The sequence below is a fragment of the Narcine bancroftii genome, chromosome 11 (genome assembly GCF_036971445.1).
Source record: "Narcine bancroftii isolate sNarBan1 chromosome 11, sNarBan1.hap1, whole genome shotgun sequence".
Taxonomy (NCBI): domain Eukaryota; kingdom Metazoa; phylum Chordata; class Chondrichthyes; order Torpediniformes; family Narcinidae; genus Narcine; species Narcine bancroftii.
Window position 1 is genome coordinate 6448091 of NC_091479.1, and position 22751 is coordinate 6470841.

The 22751-nt window shown below is 48.7% G+C and overlaps 1 protein-coding gene across 2 annotated transcripts in view; it reads right to left on the minus strand.

Annotated features, from left to right (window-relative positions):
- LOC138745403 (leucine-rich repeat and immunoglobulin-like domain-containing nogo receptor-interacting protein 1) overlaps positions 1-22751 on the minus strand; it is a 157802-nt gene that overhangs the window by 96004 nt on the left and 39047 nt on the right. For both annotated transcript variants that reach the window (XM_069902400.1, XM_069902399.1), the window contains exon 2: positions 10278-10462. The gene's annotated coding sequence lies outside the window, so the exon portion shown is untranslated. The remainder of the gene's footprint in view (positions 1-10277; positions 10463-22751) is intronic.

The following is a 22751-nucleotide window of genomic DNA, read 5'->3' on the forward strand; positions in this document are numbered from 1 at the left end:
TTGAGAGTTGATGTCAGTCCCACACCCCCGCCCCACAGGGACAATTCTCTCTGCCCAGCTAATTTGCAAAACCAACTCAGATGAAACCAGTCAATTAAAAGGAAAATGCAGCAGAAAAAATCAATAATAGGTGCCAGACACAAATTTTCTGAAGTAGAATAGATTCGCCTGTAATTTCCAATAAAAAGCCTTTAAACCGGTCAACTCACCTCAAGACTTTTCTCAATCACGGAGAGCATTTTCACTTCACATTCCCTGGAGAATAATATTTTGTTGAGACACAGGGGCATTTCTTGCTAATTGTTGACCGGAGGCACAGGCGATGGAATAAAACAACATGTGATTCCACTGCTCCCCTGACCCAGGAAGGCAGGAAGCCCCATGAACATCTGCTGGAAGATGATGAACCTGTTTCTTCCTCCTCAGACGTTGCCTGGCCTGCTGAGTGTTTCCAGCATTTCAAGAATTTATACAACACTTTCCACAATTTCAGAGTCCTACTATAAGAGATGATATCAAATATAGAACACTACAGCACAGTCCAGGCCCTTCGGCCCTCGATGTCATGCAGACCCATATATTCCCACCAAAAAATATTAAACCCTTCCTACCTTGTAACCCACTATTTTCCTTCATCCGTGTGTCTGCTTAAGAGTTTCTTAAATGCCCCTAATGTTCCAGCCTCCACCCCCATCCCTGGCAAGGCATTCCTGGCCCCCACATTCTCTGTGTAAAAAAACACCCCTGACATCTCCCTTAAATCTTCCTCGCTTCACACAATGAATCGGGCACTGACTGGACTATACCAGAGGTGAGTGTACCCTTGATCTTAGTTAAGAGATGAATTAATGCTTTGGAAGCAGTTTGGAGGGATTATTGGAAAAATATCTTGTACCCCAGGCATAGTCACCCCCCCCCCCCCAGGACTCTACCCCAGGGAGAGACCCCACCTCCGGGACTCTACCCCAGGCACAGTCACCCCCTCAGGGACTGAAATTTTTGTTTCTTTGATAGATTTCCTTCCAAATTTGAAAGATGTGTCCCAACGGACAGTGTGAGCAGGGGACGTGAGGGCTGGTGCTTGGGGACGGAAGAGCCGCAGACAGCTAGGGTGAGCTGAAGAAGCATCACAGCTGCACAGAGCCCTGCTCTTTGTTTAATAAATGTGCCCAGAGCCACAAGCTGCACAATATTTGTGCTGGAGTTGGAATAAAATGCAGCAGCATTAAACAATAATTCTGTGTGTGGCTCAGGTGCTGGCCTGGTGCTGAGAACTAAACCCCTGCTGTTTGCTCACTGACCTGGTTTGTGTGACATCAGTTAAAATGGACCAGCAAAATGCAGTTCAAACAGCTCAAAATGAAATGATATGTTTACAGAGTAAAGCCAGCGCGTTTGTGAAGGAGGGGGGCACTGGGACGCAGAGCGGTTGAAGTTGGTGAGAGCAGGTAAGAATCAGTTCGGACACACCATGGCGGCCTGTTTTACCGCCCAGCGGCAAGGGGGGCCCAGGTCTCTGTATGCAGGAGTCCTTCCCCTTTACATTGGGGACCAAGGCTGGAGAGGGCTGCACTGAATGGTGACGTGTCACTCTTTCCCGAATGGATACACTGATACCCTGGCCACCTGTCTCTTCCGCGCCCAGGAGGAGACGGTGTATCACATGTACGGGGAGCATGCAAGGTTGCAGCCCCTCTTCACCTCCCTGAAGGAGCTGCTCCTCATGTTCTGGCCGCACTTCAGCCCCCACGCTCCTGATCTACGGCCGTCCGGTGCCGGGGGTGGGGTGTGGTGTTGGGTGTCTGAAGGATCTCCTTGTGGGGTTTTGGCGAAAAAGGCTGTTCACGTGTCGAGGTGGGGGGCAGTCGAGGGGGTGAGGCGAGCTGACTGCCTGCCCCTCTTTCAGGGTTATATCCATGCCTGAGGGATGTCCGAGGGGACAGTGAGTGAGTTCTGGAACAGTGAGCCCCCAGGGGATTGCATGCATCTTGGACAGCGATAACACTCACGGACTTTCAATGATGATTATGATGGTTTTGGATGTAGTTCTGCGTATGTTTAGTGTCTTGCCATGCTGTTCCGAATAAACTTTTGTGAAAAAAATCCAAGCGACACAAACAAAACAAATCCACTCAATGTACGGTGACATCCTGACAAGTATCATTCAAAAACGTACCGGGGTTGTAGGTGAATTGGGCAGCAAGGGTTTGTGGGCCAAAGGGCCTGTTACCTTTAAAAATTTAACAAAATCTGTTGAGGGATCCCTCAGCGACAAGCTTTCGGGAAGACCCAGAGGAGATTCACTTGAATTCTCCCAAGAACTGGGCTTTGGAAACTGGAAACTGCTCTCATGAAAGCAGGGAAGGTGATGGAGCAATCAGAGGTTATAAACCAGGTGTTTGAAGGAGTTTTCTGTGGCAGGAAGTAAAACACAAAAATCTGTAGACACCGCAGTTGAAGTAAAAAAACACTCAGAACTGGAGAAACTCAGCAGGTCAAACAGTGACCTTCACGTAGCAAAGATAAAGATACAGAACCAACATTTCGGGCTTGAGCCCTTCATCAAGGTGTGGGAAAATGTAGGCAGGCATCTGAATGAAAGAGTAAAGGGGGGGGAAGGGGTGGTCACAAAGGTGCTAGGTGGAGAAGAGAGGAAGGGGACAGCAGCGATCAAGGGGAGGAGGGATGGCTGGGGAAGGGAGGGAGGAGAACTGAAAAGAGGGAAGGAGGGAAGGGAAAGAAGAGAGCAGGTTAGCAGAAACCAGAGAAGTCGATGTTACTGCCATCTGCCTGGAGAGGCCCAGACAGAAAATCAGGGTCAGGAAGCAGAGGGAACCTGCCAGGGAAGGAGCAAGGGAAACATCCATTACCCACCCAGTTACTGCAATGTGGGACATGAGGCCTGGAAGGAGCCTTCCGAATGGAATTTGATAAACACCAGAGGGTGGGAAGAAACAGGGAGCACAAGAAACATTGGCACGAAGGCAGGTGAGTGGACTGGATTAGGGAAATGTAGTTACAGTCTGAAGCAGATTATTCCACAACCAACAATCAACAGGATTGCAGAGGGATTTGGTCTGCTTAGAAAAGTGGGCTGAAAAATGGCAGATGGAATTTAATGCTGATAAGTGTGAGGTGCTTCATTTTGGTAAGAAGAATCAGAATAGGACATACGTGGTAAATGGGAGAGCATTGAGGAATACAGAAGAGCAGAAAGATTTAGGAGTAACGGTACATCGTTCCCTGAAGGTAGAAACTCACGTGAATAGGGTGGTGAAGAAGGCTTTTAGTATGCTGGCCTTTATCAATCATTGCATGGAATATAGGAGTTGGGAGGTGATGTTGAGACTGTATAAGACGTTGGTGCGGCCTAATTTGGAGTTCTGTGTGCAGTTCTGGTCGCCTAATTATAGGAAGGATATAAACAGAGTGGAGAGAGTGCAGAGAAGGTTTACCAGAATGTTACCTGGGTTTAAGCATCTAGAGTATAGGGAGAGATTGGACAGATTAGGTCTTTATTCTTTGGAGCGTAGAAGGTTGAGAGGGGATTTGATAGAAGTATTTAAGATTATGAAAGGGATAGACAGAGTGGATGTGGATAGACTATTTCCGTTAAGAGGAGGAAAGATTAAAACAAGAGGACATGAGTTAAGAATTAAGGGGCAGAGGTTTAGAGGTAACATGAGGGGGAACTTCTTTACTCAGAGAGTGGTAGCCGTGTGGAATGAGCTTCCGGGAGAAATAGTGGCGGCGGAGTCAATTGTATTATTTAAGAAAAGGTTGGACAGGTCTATGGATGAGAAGAAGATGGAGGGTTATGGGCATTGTGCAGGGAGGTGGGACTAGAAAGGGGTGTTTGGTTCGGTGCGGACTAGAAGGGCCTAATGGCCTGTTTCCGTGCTGTAATTGTTATGTTATGTTATTATAGGATCACAAGATACAGGAGCAACAAGTTCCACAGACTCGCAACCCTCTGACTGAAGAAATTTTTCTGCATCACTGTTTTAAATGGATGCCCTTTTGTCCTGAAGTTATACCGCGTCCTAGACTCCCCAACCATGGGAAAAAACCCTGTCACATCTACTCTGTCCAGGCCTTTCAGCAATCAAAATGCCTCAATGAGGTCCCTCCAACAAGTACAATTGTTCTTCATATGTTAACCCTTTCATTCTTGATATAATTCTGAACATCTTCCCTCAAATTAGGCACCTAAAACTATACACTCTGTACAATATGCAAGGTCTCACTAGTGCCCATATAGAGCCTCAACATGACATCCCTGCTCTTGTATGCAATTCCTCGGGAAACCAGTGCTGAGTTCACTGAGATGGGAGACGTTGGGGTATGTAATTGTACTGGAGTTTTGAAGCCTAGGAGCCAGGGGGCCTGGGTAAATCTCCATGCAGGACAGTGCCCACGGGTGCACTTTCCTCTGCCAGCAGCTGTCCGGCTGGGTGGACCAGCTCACTGGTCGGCACTGAAGAGCGACTGGTTGACAGGGAACTGAGTCCCTGGAACCAGCCAGAGTAGCTCTGTGGAGGGGAGGGGGATTGGAAATCTGCTGCCCCCTCACTGCTGACAGGTCACTGGGTTCACAGAAAAGGCGCTACGAGAACTCAACAATCCCTTGGCCGAACATTTCCTTCTCCCGATGAAAACTTCTGAATCCCTGCTGTCTAGCAACAGTGATGTCATCGTTGCTGAACAACCAATCACATTAAAGCAATCCCAATAAAGGTAAAGGAAGGGGGGAGTCACGTGATGGAGTCGTGGCCCGGTTGGGGAACTCCAGCCCTCTCCGGAAAAGTTTAAAATAAAGGCAAAGTACAACGGATCAATTCAAAACATCTTGCCGAGTGCAAAAATAAAGATTGGGACAAGCAGGAAAAACCTCTGTGTGATGGAACGAGAATCCGCACTGGGGCTTCCTGAAGTGTGAGATTGGTTGTCCGCATGAACACTAGGTACGATATGTGAATCTCTGCAATGCAACACATTTATTACAACTTCTGAACCAATCGAATGGACTCCATAAATTGTGCAGGAAAATGGAGAAAGCAGACGGAGTATTTGCGTGATTTGGGGGGAGGTGTCGTGATCTACCTACGCTGTGTGATGACTAAGGCTGATAGTTACACCTTCATTAAAATGAGTACATCTGGCCCAACTGGTGACCCACAATCAAACACACTGGCCACAGAGCTTTCGCTACCCAGCCAAATCATTTCCCTCACGCCCTTTTGGAGAGAAGAATAGGTTGTGGCTCTCCCAGCTTTCAGCCCCACGTTTCTGGACGTGACCTCCCTTTCAATGAAGGTCAGGATGAACCTTGGTTCATCCCCAACAGCACACTCTGCATATTCTCCATTCAGGGCGCCAACACATTTTCCAAATCACCGGAGCATTTGATGTGCAACTGGCAATGTCAAGCCCTCGTACTCAACTCAATTACACAACACAAAACAGGGCAAGTGTCAGAAATTCCCAGGTTAGGAAGCAGCTGTGGAGAAAGAAGGAGATTTACCATTTCTTATAAATGACCTTCCATCAAATCTCACAGATGGAAACCATGAACTCTGTCCCTGCCACAGACGCTGCGTGCCCAGGTGGGTCTCTGTATCACCTTCAGTGTTTCGTGAGGGTTTCCATATTATTTTGGATCTGTGAACATCAACACCAGCCACGTGTCCCCTCTCCAGGGGCCCTGACACAGCAGAGCCCAGTCCCCAACCTTCATTTTTTTTAAGAAACACAATATTTATTGCAATACCAACATGTCAAAACACCAGCAACAGAGAGAACTACATCTAACAAACAATTTACATTAACACAGAACAATTTGCGATAAATCACCACCGCCCCCCTGTTACATACACTTTATATTCTCAAATTAAAATTCCATTGTTACTGTCTATGATGCAATTATTCCCCGGGGGATCCCACCGTTCCCGGAACTCGCCCATAATCGCCTCCGACATCATGCTCCAACACCACACGGGCACAGACATAACCCCAAAAGAGCTTGCCCCACAATCTCGACCCATGAATAGCCAGCTTGGCCAGGTCCAACAGCAACCCCAAAGGAGATCTTCCAAACACCCAAGCCCCTCCCCCTCTGCACAGGGCGGCTGTAGATCAGGAGCGAAGTATTGAAGTGCAGCTCGAGTTTGAGGAGCAGGCCCCTTCAGGTGAGTGAAGGGGGGGCCCCAGACCTCACCAACACACTGACTAGTTGCAGGCAGTGGGCTGGCCGGGAAAAGCTGTCCCCCCTCTACACCCACAGACAGCCCCAACACAGGCATTGCATTGGTTGTGCTGTCTCTCTCTGCAGTGAAGGCAGGAGAGGTCAGAGGCATAATAGCATCCTCCCCTCCCCCCCCCCACCACCACGGAGGGTCCTGCGCTCTGTCAACATCGGCCCACCCACCTCCACCAACACACAGGGCCACCTTCCTCTGGAGTAGGTTAGGAGGAGGGTGTGGGGTGGGTTTGACAGTTTGGAAGTGGATGTGGCCCCTTCCAGCGTGCAGCATCTCCTCTCCACCACCCCCCACAGTGCGGGACTCCCTCAGTACTGCCCCTCCCACAGTGGGGAGCTCCCTCATTACTGCCCCTCCCACAGTGGGGAGCTCCCTCGGTACTGCCCCTCCCACAGTGGGGAGCTTCCTTGGTACTGCCCCTCCCACAGTGGGGAGCTTCCTCTGTACTGCCCCTCCCACAGTGGGGAGCTCCCTCAGTACTGCCCCTCCCACAATGGGAAGCTCCCTTGGTACTGCCCCTCCCACAGTGGGGAGCTTCCTTGGTACTGCCCCTCCCACAGTGGGGAGCTTCCTCTGTACTGCCCCTCCCACAGTGGGGAGCTTCTTCAGTACTGCCTTTCCCACAGTGAGGAGCTCCCTCAGTACCACCCCTCCCACAGTGGGGAGCTCCCTCACCACTGCCCCTCTCTCACCACCACTGCACCCACAGGTATTCAACAGAAATCCTACCTGAACCAGAATGGGTTTGGGGAGAGCCCATTCCCCAGTCTGGGTTTGGGGGAAGAGCCCATTCCCCAGTGAGCTGAGGGTTCCTTCCTGGAAATACTCAATTTTAAAATAGTTTCCTTTAAATAAATCAATCCCTGCCCAAAAGATTGCATCCATCTCCTCTTAAAATCAGATTTCATTTCATTTTTTTTGTCAGTGAGCAGAAGGTTTCTCAGCCCCATGAAACAGCCCCTGGGTGGAATGGTCGAATCTGGCCGATGTACACTTAGTCTGCTCCCTGTCTGATGATGAAGCTGAAACCACACTGGCCAGAGACTTGTGCCACAACCTCTCCAGTTCCAGGCACACAGGCACTTGCTGCTGGGGAGGCAGCATCTCCTGTCCCCAGCTCGGCTTCTGGGCAAGAGCTGCTGCTCGCTTGTATCTGCAGTGATCCCCGTTCACACCGGCCTGGCTGAGAACCAGGCCGCGTTATGGGGAGATCAGCTTCTGCATGACAACCTGGTCCAGGGAGGAGGGGAGAAGGGATGGGAAAGAGAGACAAACTATCCTGACTTGGATGTCGTCAATGGATCTAAATTTTGCAACTCCCTCCCCATCAATCCAGGGGCTCCTTCACTAGATGCACTTCAGCTCACTAGCCCCTTCTCAGGGACAAATAGGAGTGGCCACCGAACATGGTGAAAGGTTTCACCAGGACATTGCAACCAGGGAAAAGTGGTATCAGGGCAACTGGAATCCATCAATGCTGAACGACTATCGTTGGACACTGACATGAGGGGCATCAGATGCTGAGTAGAAACGAAAACCAGCAGCAAAACATTTTTAGATCGGTTGAACTTACGCAACGCGTCGGCGTCACGATCCGATTAAACACGCTAAATTCAATAAAAGTTAATTTAACGTTTCTCCAACTTTCTACGTGATACAGTAAATCTGAAATTATCTTTGTGTTCAACTTGAAGTTGTCGTCCATAATCCTCAATTTTCTTACATGAAGAAAACCTTTTGAAAAATATTGTTGTCCAATGCTATCAGCAAGGAGTGTTAGAGGGGACAAGTATTTTCCAAAGGCTCCAGCAAGGGCCTCACAGAAGGTCACCACAATTGGCAATGGAGGTGGTGTGGATAGTGGACTGGTTCATTAACGAGGATTAGTTGGAACAAGGGGGCCAAGTTCAGAATGCCAGCCTGTAACCATTGGGGAGTTGGAGGGAACAGTGCTGGGACCACAGTATTTTACAATATGGTTGAATCATTTTGAGCAAGGATGCAAGGGTTCCCTACCCAACGAATAGACATGAGGAGCAGGAGTTGACGTCTGCCCCACCATTCACAGCAGCTGCAGGTAGTGAGCTGAATCAACTCCAATCTCATTGATTAACGGAGCACGGTCAAACAGCCTCTTGCAATTTGGTTTTCATATGGATTTCTTAATGCCTGTAATAAATGAATAGCAGCAGGAGACATTCATGAACAAGGGTCGGCAGCCTGTCCCAGGCACCTCGCAGACCCTGGGAGAGGTTTAGGGCAGGTGACCAACCTCTAGGTCAGTGAGGTGGGTTGGGGAAGCAGAGGAGCCGTTACATCTCGGGGATGACCAAGCATGAGAATGGAAGGGAGGCGCAGGCCCTGCAGAGACCGTTCACACTGAGCTTCTGAGGCAAGCAGGCCTGCTGTCGCTCCTCTTCCACTGCGGGCTTGGTGCAGACGCCAACATCTGCGTTCCCCGTCCCAGTGGAACTTTGTGATGCAACACCAATGTGCTGCATGGAACCAACTGAGGGAGCGTGGGAGAGAGAGGTTAATGAAGACAACACACACTCTCTTGGGTGTCACTAAGGGGCATAACATTGGCTCCATTAAAATAGGAATGGTGAAAATAAACACAACCAAGGATAGGACCTGGCTAATTTTCCGTACTTCAAATCAGCTTTCACAAGTGCAGGCTGTGTTCTTTAGAGGAATGTTAAAGCTATAAAAATGCCACACAGTAGAACACATCCAGGAGACAACAGATTATAAAACGCTCCTCGGGTGTAAAATTCGAACTATCAACTGTTAAAAGCCAGTCAGTGGGAGAGGAAGTAGAGACTTATCAATTGGAGAAATATCTACGTCCGCACCCAGTGCAAAATCAACTCCCTCTCTGACAAATGCCGAGCTGCTGAAGGACCTCAGCAGGGCAGCGGGCACTCGTCGGCGCAACTGTCAATGTTTCAGCTCAGGACCCCTCATTGAGACTGTCCGTTTCTTCCCACGGATACTCCTGCCCAGCTGAGTTCCTCAGTATTGGGTTCCAGCTCCTGGCGTGACTACAGTGAATCAAGTTATTTGTAGTTGCTGTCATTTCTCTTTGGCCTGGCTGGGTCTGAGCAAGGTTTTGTCCCTGAATAGTAGTCTCCATCTCCCTCTCACAGTTCTCTCTATCTCTCTCTCTCTCTCTCCACTCTGACTGATGAAGCCCAACTCGAGCCTCCCCCTTGCAGATGAAAGGTCAGATGCTACAATCTCAGGCTCTAGAGGAAGGAATGCTGCGCCACACTCAGACCTGCTCCAACAATGGCCAACTCCACTCTGGGCAAAAGCTGCGTCATCCCCACCTGTCCCTGTCTAGGTGAAGGCTGTGGGCACAGACCCGCCAGTGAAAAGGGAAACATTGTCCTGGACATCACAGAATGAATTGACTTTCCATACAGGGTGACTTCAACACAAGTATGGACACCCTCAGAGATAACCCACAGGTTCCAGCAAAAAGCAATACCTTCCACTTTTATTCCCAATGCCAGTGTCCAGGAACACACTGCAGATCAAAGCCTATAAATACACAAGTTTCCCAACGACAGTGTCCAGGCATACAGTGTAGATCAAAGCCTATAAATACACAAGTTTCCCAATGACAGCGCCCAGGCATACAGTGTAGATCAAAGCCTATAACACAGAAGATTCTCAAAGATGGTACCCAGGCACACAGTGTAAATCAAAACCTATAACATAAGAGCTTCCCAGTGTCAGTGTCGAGGTCCACAGTGCTCACAGAGCAGAACACATTCACCCTGCAACATCGAACATTCGGGAAATATTCCATCTTCATCCCTCACGTGCCAAAATCCACACAGACCAAATGATAGAGCAACTTCAGAAACTGCTCCAACAAGATCCAAAGGCAATGGGCTCTGGGCCAGGGTCACACCACAGAGCCACAAGAGAAACTCAATCAGAGCCTCTTTACTCTGATCCACCCAAGCATGTCAGACAGTTCAGGTCAAATTTCCATCCACTTCCTACCTGTTAGTCTCCCCAATTTTCCAAGCTGCACTGGATTGGTTCGTTGATTCCTGCAGAGGTTGTTGGGAGCCGCACTGGGCACGAGTCCAAGTCTCAATCAGCGGAATATTTTCAGAGCAGGGGAATCTCCACAAACCACGAGGTCCATCTGGAAATCTTCACTCCAGTACTCCCAGTAACACAATCTGTGGGCAGGACACAAACTCAAGTGAATGTTTGCAGCAAAGGGGAGGGTTTTACTTAATTTACTTCTTATTCTTTTACAGGACATGGGCGTTGCAACGAAAACCATCATTTCAACATCCATCTTTGAGGTGATGGCAGTGATGAGGGTTCCCAGTACATCCAATGGTGAGGGAGAGGCGCCATGACCTCACCTTCTCCACCCAATACCTCCAGGAACAGCATCCAGTTATTACAGAATGTCATAGGACCTGCACAGGTGCGTAGATTTGAACTTTTCACGTATTGAGTGGGACTCCCAGACTGTCAAAGGGCTGGGTGGCTTGGAGTTTGTCAAATGAGTTCAGGAAAGTTTTCTAAGTCAATATATCAAGGTACTAATGAGAGAGAGTGCAATACTGGATCTCCTATTGGAGAACGAGACAGGTCAGGTGACAGAAGTACATGTCGGGGATTATATTTGGGTCCAGTGATCATAATATTATTCTTCTTCTATGGTTTGGCTTCACGGACGAAGATTTTTGGATGGGTAATGTCCACGTCAGCTGCAGGCTCGTTTGTGGCTGACAAGTCCGATGCGGGACAGGCAGACATGGTTGCAGCGGTTGCAAGGGAAAATTGGTTGGTTGGGGTTGGGTGTTGGGTTTTTCCTCCTTTGTCTTTTGTCAGTGAGGTGGGCTCTGCGGTCTTCTTCAAAGGAGGTTGCTGACCGCCGAACTGTGACACAAGAGCAACTCGTCCGTGAACTACTCTTTGCAGACGATGCCGCTTTAGTTGCCCGTAATATTATTAGTTTCAAGTTAATTACGGAGAAGGATAAGTCTGGGCCTCGGGTTGAGATTCGAAGTTGGAGAAAGTCCAATTTTGAAGAAATGAGAAAGGATCCAGAATGTGTAGATTGGGATGTTGTTTGCGGGCAAGGATGTGCGAGGTAAGTGGAGGACCTTCAAAGGGGAAATGTTGAGAGTACAGAGTCTGTACGTTCCTGTCAGGATTTAAAGGCAAGGTTAGCAGGTACAGAGAACCTAGGTTTTCGAGAGAAATTGACGATCTGGTTCGGAAGAAGAGAGATATACAACAGGTTTCGGCAATGTGGACCAAATGACGGAGTCGAGGATTATAAAAAATACAAGAAAAACCTCGAGAAAGGAATCAGGAAGAGTCAAAATTGGAGAGAATGTGAAGGAAAATGCCATGTCTTTAAAAATCCTCTCCAATATTTTGCACCCCACTGACATAAGACTCACCGGTCTAGAATTCGTACGATTCTCACTATTATAGTTTTTAAAAAAGGGGACCACATTTCCCATTCTCCAATACTCCCTCCCCTGTGGAAATTTGCATTTACAAAAGTACTCACCCTCAGGAAATATCAACGTGTGACAAGGTTATGGTGGAGGCCGCTGGCCGCTCCCCTGGCCCTTTCTGTACAGGGGAGACCGTCGGCTGTGCCCCCAGCCCTCCCTGTTCATGGAAGGTTGTCGGCCTGGATCCAGCCTCTGCCAGTAGCACAGCCTGTGTCAGAGTTACTCACTCCACTGTTAAATGTTGTACTCTGGGCATGACAAAGAGTAGGCTCTGGGCTAGTGCTGCACCCACCAGGGTACTGACACGGTTTGACACTCTCTCCATGCAGGCTACATCGATCCCTGAGAGTTTCCAGTTTGGATATTGATGACTTTTGGAAACACTTCTCCCTCATGCAAGAGAAAACATCAGGAAGCAGATCATTGATCACGGCAAACAGGTCTCAAAATTCTAATCAGGTCCATAAAACTCAAACAAAGCCAGTCTCCATCAACCTCACCTTGCCCTCCAGATGGTTGGAAGTGATACGTTTTATTAGCCTCCAATTCTGCTGCAGACTTTGTACATATCGCTAGGGCTTTCACAGGGAATCATTTCTGGAGGGATTTGCTCTTGATTAATCCTGAAAACTCATTAGAAGTACTCAGTAATTAAAAGACGGTGCACACGACACTAGCAATCAGATCAATCCAGTAGAAACCAAGTCCCAATGGATCAAAGTCAGCTCCGTTTCTTCCAAATTATACAGCCTCATTACTCAAGGAGCATTTCACCCAATGGGAACAAGAATGATTAAAAGAAAACAAATCAAGGCTGGACTCGCACAACGGTGGCACCTTTCTGCACCCTCCAGCCTTCAAAAACAATTCTGTGGTGATCAATGAAATGCTTCTGAAACTTTGCCCACAACAGCCGATAATGTGCACAGCATGTTCCCACAAGGGGTGGAGCGCCTGCTGTGGCCCAGGGTCAATCCAGAGCTCAGATGTTGTCGGTGTGGAGTGTGCATGTCCTGAGTCCACATGGGTTTCCTCCTACACCTCAAAAACACGGGCATTGGTGGGCGGTTTGGCCACTGAGTGATGGAATCTGGCTGGTTGCGTCACTGCCTGGTATGGAGGCACCAACTCTCAGGACAAGAATAAACTCCAGAGGGTCGTTGACTTGGCCTGCGACAACACAGGCACCATCTTCACTCCATCGAGGACATCTACACGAGGCAGTGTCTTAAGAAAGCAGCCTCTATAAAGGTCCTATCCCTCCGTCACCACCCAGACCAAGCCCTCTTCACTCTGCTACCATCGGGAAGGAGGTCCAGGAGCCTGAAGACGAGCACTCAGCGGCACAAGAACAGCTTCTTTCCCTTTGCCGTCAGATTCCCGAATGGACAATGAACCACAGACACTGCCTCACTTTCTCTTATTGTTTTTTCCACTAATTTTTAATTTTGAAATGTTGAAATGAATCAGTAGATTCTGATTCTGAGGCATCTCTCCTCCGACTCAGGCACACCGTAATGATCAGAGCTCAGGGACGATGAAGGTCCCAACAGCCATGATCTCAAACCCCTCTCCGCAGGAGAGTCCCTATGTGTGATGCTGACTACCACATGAGATGCTAGACATGGTGGGTGTGGAGATGAGACCATTGGAGTTCCTGCCAGGGTCCAGAGTCCACATTTACCCCTTGGGAACATTGCAGACACAAATGCAGTTCCTTGATTTCCAGTTTGTCATCATCAGACAGGCCACCATGGATGCTCCAATTATCGAGTAGCCAGTTACACTCATCTGTGTCCCTCCCATATAATTTTTAATTAAATCTAGACATACAGCAGGGTGACAGGCCCTTTCAGCCCATGAGTCCATGCTGCCCAATTACACCCAATTGACCTAAATACCCGGTACATTTTGAAAGGTGGGAGGAAACTGGAGCCCCCTGGGAAACCTACGCAGACACAGGGAGAATGCACAAACTCCTTATAGACAGCGCGGTATTTGAACCCTAGACACTGGTGCTGTAACAGCGTTGTGCTAACCGTTACGCTGTTTATTCTCCCCAGAATCTACCCCTTGGCCTGCATCAGGCCGCATAACCCACCAATCCACAGATCTCTGGGATGTGGAGATCCCTGGAGCACATAGGGAGAAGACCAGAAATGAGCACTGAACCCGATCTCTGGATTAACACAGTGACTGCTGGCTTGCAAAGTACTGCCCTGAGGTAATCGCAGAAAATGAACCCATTCCCTCATCACATTCCCCCAAATCTAGTTTATTGAAAGCAGCCGCAGTGCAGAAGACTAAAATCTAATCCTGGTTTACTGCTGGATCCTGGGTTAAAATCAATTCCAGTCTCATGGCAAGATTGTTGCATTGAAGGTGATACGTGTTACCCCCAGCTGGGGACAAGCACCCATACCACCATCGGGTTTTACAGCAGTGAAAAGGCCCTTCAGGCCAACATGCCCGCGCTCACCAACCTGAGCTAATTCCACATGCCTGGGGTCAGCCATGTCCCTCTAACTCAGCAGCATCAATAATTCCTTACTAACCAGAGCACCAAGGACATGGGAGGCCGTAGATGCTCCGTGTTAGTAAGGCATTACTTTAGGTGGTAAATGAGTGGGGAAAAAAGGTTGCTCTAAACATTTCCTATCCATGGACCTGATTGGGTGCCTTTTAACTGTTACAATTGTCCCTGCAGTAAAACACAAAAGTCTTTGAAGTAAAACTCAAATGCTGGAGAAACTCAGCAGGTCAAACAGTCACCTTTACGTAGCAAAGATAAAGGTATAGAACCGATGTTTTGGGCTTGAGCCCTTGATTAAAGTATGTCCCTACTGTCCCTGCCTCAGCATGGGGGCTCCAATCACGTACCCACCATACTCTGTGTGAAAACAGGGTCCCTTTCACACCTCTCCCCTCTCACCTGGACCTGCACCTGTCAGTTTTCCACTGTTTACAGCCCACAGTCTAGTTTCAGCCCTAATACCACCAATGAACATTTTCATCATCGACGGGCCCGATGATGCCAGGAGAATGCTTCGTGCACGGAGCTGGCCCACGTCTTGCTGGTTTAAATCCAGTCAGCCTCCTGTGGCCCCGGTCCCAAGCAAACCAACCCCCTTATTGGAAAGAGTTAGAGGAGACACACACACACACACACACACACACACACACACACACACACACACACACACACACACACACACACACACACACACACACATCCCATATCTGTAGCAGATCAAGGGATGATCTCATCAGGTTGAAAGGATTTGGTAAGGTCGATGCAAGAAAACTATTTCCTCTGGTAGAGAACATTAGCTTAGCTATTGAGCCATGGCTTAATGTGGGAAAATGCAGAGGCATTTATTCACAGAGAATGAAGAAATGTAAAGTTCTTGCCCAAAAGTTTGGAGCTTTCAAGGCAGAGAGTTTTGCTGGTTGGTACTGGGTTACAAGCTGATCTGTTCAAGGGATGAATGGCTTTCTACCTTCCTTGAGTCCCTGCAAATAGCTGCAGATGTTTAATTTATTTTTTTAAAATTTCAACATACACCACAGTAACAGGCCCTTTTGGCCCATGTGCCCGTGCCGCCCAATTACACCCAATTGACTTGCACCACCTCCTGGTGCAATTGAAGATGTGAGAGGCCTCTGTGGAAACCAGAGCAAGTTAATCACTCTTCAGCGCCCAGAGACGTCATATCCCCAGCACGTCAGTGGGAGTTGCTGAGTGTGTAAATCCCCGAGTGCTGCACACAAGGCAGGCTCAGCGCATGAGGCAGTGCCAGCTCCAGCTGGTGTAACTTCACCGCAGCCTGACGGGGCTGCAGCATCAGCTGCTCATTCACACATCTGCAACTCTCCCTCAGGTGAGGGGCAGCAGCGCCCTGCCCCGGCAGGAAGCACCACTCCAGGCTCAGGATACTCCAGCACACAAACGGGCTAGTCTTCCTCAAGGGGAGAGGCCAGAGACGTTTCCAGAGCCTCTCGGCAGAGGGACCTGGTTTTGGGAAAGGGGCAAGAGATTTAGAAGGGACTCATGCAAAGAGGGGAGGTTGCAGTCAGAAATGCACTGGCCAATAAGATTGGTAGAGCTGGAAACAATAGACAGCATTACTTTGATGAGCCAAAGGGGATTTTTCTGTGCATAAAACTATGATTACACGTCTATGACTGATACAAGAAATAGCTGAGAAACCCACTGCTCTACGACAGGCAGGTAAGGGATTTCCGTACTCCCACTGATGCCCCCAGATTACTCTGTGAACTGTACATCAGCATACAAGACAGTATTTGAATCTTAAGAATGTCACCCCAAAACCAGGGGCCATCTTGTACGTCACGAATAAAATCCAAACATGAACAGCAAAGTCTCAGCGCTGCCCAGTCCCATGGCCATCGGCTCTGTACAGGCTTTAAACGGCCTGTTAAAGAAGTCAACAGTGGGTCACTTTAAAATATACTAATAAAATTTCAACCTTTATTGGGTGAATTGTGTTTAAAATATTATGAATTAGTACATTAAATGAGCCCAGCAGCATCAAGCCACCAGTCAGTGGTAAATCACAAAATTCTGCAGACACCACAGTTGAAGTAAAAACGCACAACACTGGAGAAACTCAGCAGGTCAAACAGTGGCCTTTACGTAGCAAAGATAAAGGTATAGAACCGATGTTTTGGGCTTGAGCCCTTGCAACACTTCACTTTACATCCGGGGAACTTATTTACTGTATCTGGTGCTCCCTCTGTGGCCCTCTCTACATTGGAGAGACTGGTCGCAGACTGGGAGATCGCTTTGCTCAGCATATCCTCTTCATTCGCAACCACCCAGTGGCCAACCATTTCAATTCCGGGCCACACTCCCATGCTCACATCTATGATCTCACCCAGACCACCCGCAGATTGGAGGAACAACACTTTAATCTCTGTCTGGGCCCCCCTCCAGCCAGATGGCGAGAACATCGTCTTTACTGCTTTCCACCAAACCTGCTCGTCTTTTCTTTCCCCTCCCTTTTCCCTGTCTTTCCAGTTCCTCAACTCACCCAGCTATCCCCCTCCCCCTCATGGCTGTGGTCCCCTCCCTCATTTCTCCACCTACCATCTCCTGCCTTTGCTATCCCCCATCCCCCCCCACTCTTTGTTCGGACGCCTGCCGACATTTTCTCATACTTTGATGAAGGGCTCAAGCCCGAAACGTTAGTTCTGTATCTTTACCGGTCCTTCTCCAGCATGGTGTGTTTATAACCCACTGGTCAGCAGTAAGTGTTTTATACAGTGGGTACAAGTATAAATGTCTTATACATTTCAGGTGGAAATTCTGGGGTCATCTTATACGACAGCACATTCGATAAACTGTTGTGTTTCAATCAGTTCCTTCTCACAGTCCTTGAAGGTTCCACGTGATCAAAGCCATATCCTCCTGCCAGTGGTCAGGACTTTCTATGGGTGTAGAATGGTCTGGCCAGGCCCACCTATTGGCCAGTTGTACCTGTAGCCCCTCCCCACAAGCTCCTTTATAAAGGTGCATGTCCCACTGCCCCCTCCTCAGTGCAGGACAGTCGAACAGTATGGAAATGCTGTTGTTCTTAAGTAAATAAAAGCCTATTGGATTCTCAACTACAATCTTTTGAGTAATTGATGGGTATCAGTTTTATTCACTTAAAGTTTTTTCCGACAATGGAGCAGATCCTGAAGTCAGAGAAACTGGACATTGGCCCTCCACCAACTCTGAGCTCTGGCTGCGATGTTTTGAGGCCTTCCCGCAGGTTTCCTCTACCATTGTGCGATCAGAGGGCGATAAGCTACAAGTGCTGCCCTCCCGAGTTGGCATGGTGGTGTATTCCATGATCAGGGACGCTACATCGTACCCCGAAGCCACGGACATACACAAAAGACAGTAAGATCAGTGTTGTCCACGCCAGACATCTGCTAGTGACCCTCAAACAATGACCCGGTGAGTCCAATGCCGAATACCTTTAAGCCCTGCAGGACTGAATGCAAGGCCGTGTCCACTGTGGAGTAGACAGAGGATCTGATCCGGGACACCTATGCCATGGGGATCAGGTTGAACTGCAAACCCGTCATCACTAAAAGTAGGCGATACAGTGCCGGGACAGGGCCTTCATCTGGGCAGAGGATTATTGAAGCTGGCACCAGCCCTTGGAGAGCGCAGGTATTGGTAGTACAGAAAGGGGAAAAGAACAGGATGGTCATCGACTACAGTCAGACCATTAACAGATACGCACAATTAGATGCATGTGTACCCCCTCCCATGCATCGCCAACAGTCAACCAAATTCCCCAGTATTGGGTCTTTTTGACCACTGGCCTGAAGTCAGCATACCCCCAGCTCTTTACCCTGCCCAGTATATGGCGTTCAAGGTGGATGGCTGCCTCTACCACTTTCTGCAGGTTCCCTTCGGAGTCACAAACAGCGTCTTGGTCTTCCAGCGGGAGATGGACCAGGTGGTACGCATTGTGGGCCACTTTCCCGTTCCTCGATAGCATCACCAACTGCAGCTACAACCATGATGCCAGTCGAGAAATTTCTTGAAACAGTCAAGTTCCTTAACCTTGCATATAAGGCCAATTGTGTGATCCACATAACCCGTCTGGCCACCCTGGACTGTGTGGTGGAGAATGGAATTATTGGCTCCTGGAGCTTCCCCTCCCACACAGCCTCAAGGCCCTGAAGAGGCACCTTGGGTTCTTTTCCTCTCATGCTCAATGGGTTCCCAATTAGGCGGACAAAGCCTGGCCCCTCATCAAATCCACATCCTTCCCCCTGGTGGAGGAGGCTCGTGCAGCCTTCAGTCACATTAAGGCAGATATCATTAAGGCCACAAGGCATGCTGGGAATGAATCCACCCCATTTCAGGTGGAAAGTGATTTGTCAGACTTCACCCTGGCAGCCACCTTTAACCAGGCAGGCAGGCCCATCACATTTTTTTCACATATCCTGCAGGGCCTTGAGATTCGACATTCCTCGGCTAAGAAAGAAGCCCAACCCACTGTCAAGGCAGTGAGGCACTGGTGCTATGACCTGGCCGGTAAAAGATTCACCCTGCTGACTGATCAATGTGCAATTGTGTTCGTGTTAACAACCAGCAGCGGGGTAAAATCAAAACTGACAAAATACTGAGGTGGAGGATTGAATTGTCCACCTACAATTATGATATCTTGTACTGGTTGGGGAAACTTAATGAGCCAACCAGACGCCCTGTCCTGCGGGACCTGGGCCAGCGCACAGATTAACTGGCTGAAAACCCCCCACAACGATCTCTGTCACCCCGGAGTTACCAGATTTAAAAAAATTTTGTCAGAGCATGCAACCTGCCATACTCTATTGACAAGATCAGGTCCATGACAAAAAACTGCCAGACTGCACTGAGTGCAAGCCACACTTCTACCGGCCAGACTTGGCACAATTAAGTAAAGCCACCTGCCCTTTTCAGTGACTCTGTGTCAATTTTAAAGAACCCCTGCCCTCCACTGACCGCAGTGTGTATTTCCTTAACATCATAGATGAATACTCCTGTTTTCCATTTGCTCAGACATGGCTGCTGCCACAGTCATCAAGGCCCTGCGTAGCCTCTTCACTCTGTTTGGCTACCCCATAGTGACCAGGGGCCTTCCTTTGTGAATGATGAGCTGTGCCAGTATCTGTGGCTAGTGGCATTGCCACAAGCAGGTCCCAGGGGTAATGGGCAAGTGAGAGAGAGAGAGAGAGAGAGAGAGAGAGAGAGAGAGAGAGAGAGAGAGAGAGAGAATGCTATGGTTTGGAAGGCAGTCCTCCTACCCTTTCAGTCTTTAGGCCTCCCAGTCTCCCGCTGGCAGCAAGTCCTTCCGGAAGCACTCCACTCTATCAGGTCCCTGCTATGTACGGCCACAAATGCCACCCTGCATGACGCGTGTTTCCCTTTCCCAGGAGATCGGTGAAAGGGTCCACACTACCGGCATGGCTGACATCCCCAGGGCTGGTCCTGCTCCGGAAGCATGTGATGGTTGAAAGGCCCACTCCTTCATGGCAACCCCCAATACACCTACATAGCATACCCTGGTGGACATGAAGACGTCATCTCTGTCAGGGACTTGGCTCCCTCAGGGGCCCTGGAGTCCACTGCTGATCACCCCATACCCTCTCTTCATTGAACACACACGATGCACCTGATCCCGGTTCCCTGCCTCTGCCCCGAGGGAGGATACACCGGCATCATCGGCTCCTCCCCACCAGCACAACAGTGATGGGTACCTACAGATGCCCGAGACCACCCAGGACCTCGCCAATGCACATCAGCTTCAACTAGCGAAGGACCAGACCACTCGATGGGCTGAACTTGTGACTTTTGAATTTGTAATTTTGTACGTTCCACTTCACCCTGCTGCACTCTTTATAAACAAGGGGTAAGCCATAGTTGTATGTAATTTTCCGGACAGGCACACCTATTGGCCAGTTGTCCTGTGGCCCGTCCCCACAGGCAGCTGTATAAAGGGGGTTGTCCACAACCCCCTCCTCAGTGCAGGGCAGTCGAGCAGTAGAGACGTGCCTTTGTCCTAAAGTGAATAAAAGCCTATTGGTTTCTCAACAACAGTCTTTCGAGTAATCGATGGTGCATCACCTTCCCCAGACAGAGATTTTCCACCAGGGACCCTTATTCTCAACAAAGTTTCTACCTAATTTTGCAACATTACAGGGCACAGATAGTCCCTGGAGTCTCCACGTTCAAGGAAGCTGGCACATTCAAGATTTGTCCCTGAAGTCTCCATGTTCAAGGAAGCTGGCACATTCAAGATTAGTCCCTGGAGTCTCCACATTCAAGGAAGCTGGCACATTCAAGATTAGTCCCTGGAGTCTCCATGTTCAAGGAAGCTGGCACATTCAAGATTAGTCCCTGAAGTCTCCATGTTCAAGGAAGCTGGCACATTCAAGATTAGTCCCTGAAGTCTCCATGTTCAAGGAAGCTGGCACATTCAAGATTAGTCCCTGAAGTCTCCCTGTTCAAGGAAGCTGGCACATTCAAGATTAGTCCCTGGAGTCTCCCTGTTCAAGGAAGCTGGCACATTCAAGATTAGTCCCTGGAGTCTCCATGTTCAAGGAAGCTGGCACATTCAAGATTAGTCCCTGGAGTCTCCATGTTCAAGGAAGCTGGCACATTCAAGATTAGTCCCTGGAGTCTCCATGTTCAAGGAAGCTGGCTCATTCAAGATTAGTCCCTGGAGTCTCCATGTTCAAGGAAGCTGGCTCATTCAAGATTAGTCTCTGAAGTCTCCATGTTCAAGGAAGCTGGCACATTCAAGATTAGTCCCTGAAGTCTCCCTGTTCAAGGAAGCTGGCACATTCAAGATTAGTCCCTGGAGTCTCCCTGTTCAAGGAAGCTGGCACATTCAAGATTAGTCCCTGGAGTCTCCATGTTCAAGGAAGCTGGCACATTCAAGATTAGTCCCTGGAGTCTCCATGTTCAAGGAAGCTGGCTCATTCAAGATTAGTCCCTGGAGTCTCCATGTTCAAGGAAGCTGGCTCATTCAAGATTAGTCTCTGAAGTCTCCATGTTCAAGGAAGCTGGCACATTCAAGATTAGTTCCTGAAGTCTCCATGTTCAAGGAAGCTGGCACATTCAAGATTAGTCCCTGGAGTCTCCATGTTCAAGGAAGCTGGCTCATTCAAGATTAGTCCCTGGAGTCTCCATGTTCAAGGAAGCTGGCACATTCAAGATTAGTCTCTGAAGTCTCCATGTTCAAGGAAGCTGGCACATTCAAGATTAGTCCCTGAAGTCTCCATGTTCAAGGAAGCTGGCTCATTCAAGATTAGTCTCTGAAGTCTCCATGTTCAAGGAAGCTGGCACATTCAAGATTAGTCCCTGGAGTCTCCATGTTCAAGGAAGCTGGCACATTCAAGATTAGTCCTTGGAGTCTCTATGTTCAAGGAAGCTGACATATTCAAGATTATTTCATTGTCAGGAAATCAAACAGAAAATGTGATACGACATTCCGTAAAGCAGGTAAAGATTCGCTTTCAGCAGAAACTGTCCAGTGCCCCTTACAGTAGAGAAAGAGAAGCGAAAGAGTCCATCGGAGACAGACACGGCTTCACCTCCAGTGCTCCCACAGCCTCTCCAGCCACACAACCTTCATTCCAAACAATGAGCAACACTAGCTCCAGATACCCGACTCTGACATGATCAGGAAGCCCCCAACACCCTCTCGCACCTCAGCTCCGATTCCTGGTATGATCAAGGTGCGAGCAAAATGTGGGCAAACAAAATGGTGGTGGGGGGGGGGGAGGAGCACGGTCCCACAGGCAGGAGGTAAGAGGTGGATAAGGGAGGGAGGGAACAGCAATGTCAGAGGGAGAGGGGGAAGGTTCTGTGAATGGAGATGGATGGGGCTGGAGGAAAGAGAGGGATGGAGAAGAGAGGGAGTGGGCTGTTAGAATCTGATGGGTGGGAGGCCAGATGGAATAGCAGGTGTTTACAGGTGGCTTTGGTTTGGCAGTCTAACCCAGATTTGTGTTTTTAATTCAAAATTCCAATACCTTCCCTCTTTCCACAGCAACCATAGCATCTCAATGCTTCCATAAACAGGCCTTGTTCCCAAGGTCCATCCAACCACTCAGCGAAACAATGACACTTCAGATCTGTGCTCTATCCCTCGAGAAAGCCTCGGTTACAAAAAGAACATCAATGGATTTAGCACAAAGATGCTTCAGTCAATTTACTGGTTGATTTTGGGAAGAGAAGATAACTGTTCTATGGAAGATGATTTATACTGGGTGAGGTTCCAACACTGGACAACAAAGATTTTGCTTTCTGAACACTTTTGGGTGTATTTTCTGGATCTTGGGCTGCTGATCACAAAAATGTTCTTTTCACGTACAATTGTTTAAATATAACCTATTTTTGTGATTTGCTATTATATTTTACGTCTACTAGTACATTGCCCACAAAGCAAGCTGTTTTGGTTAGTCCAGGGATGCC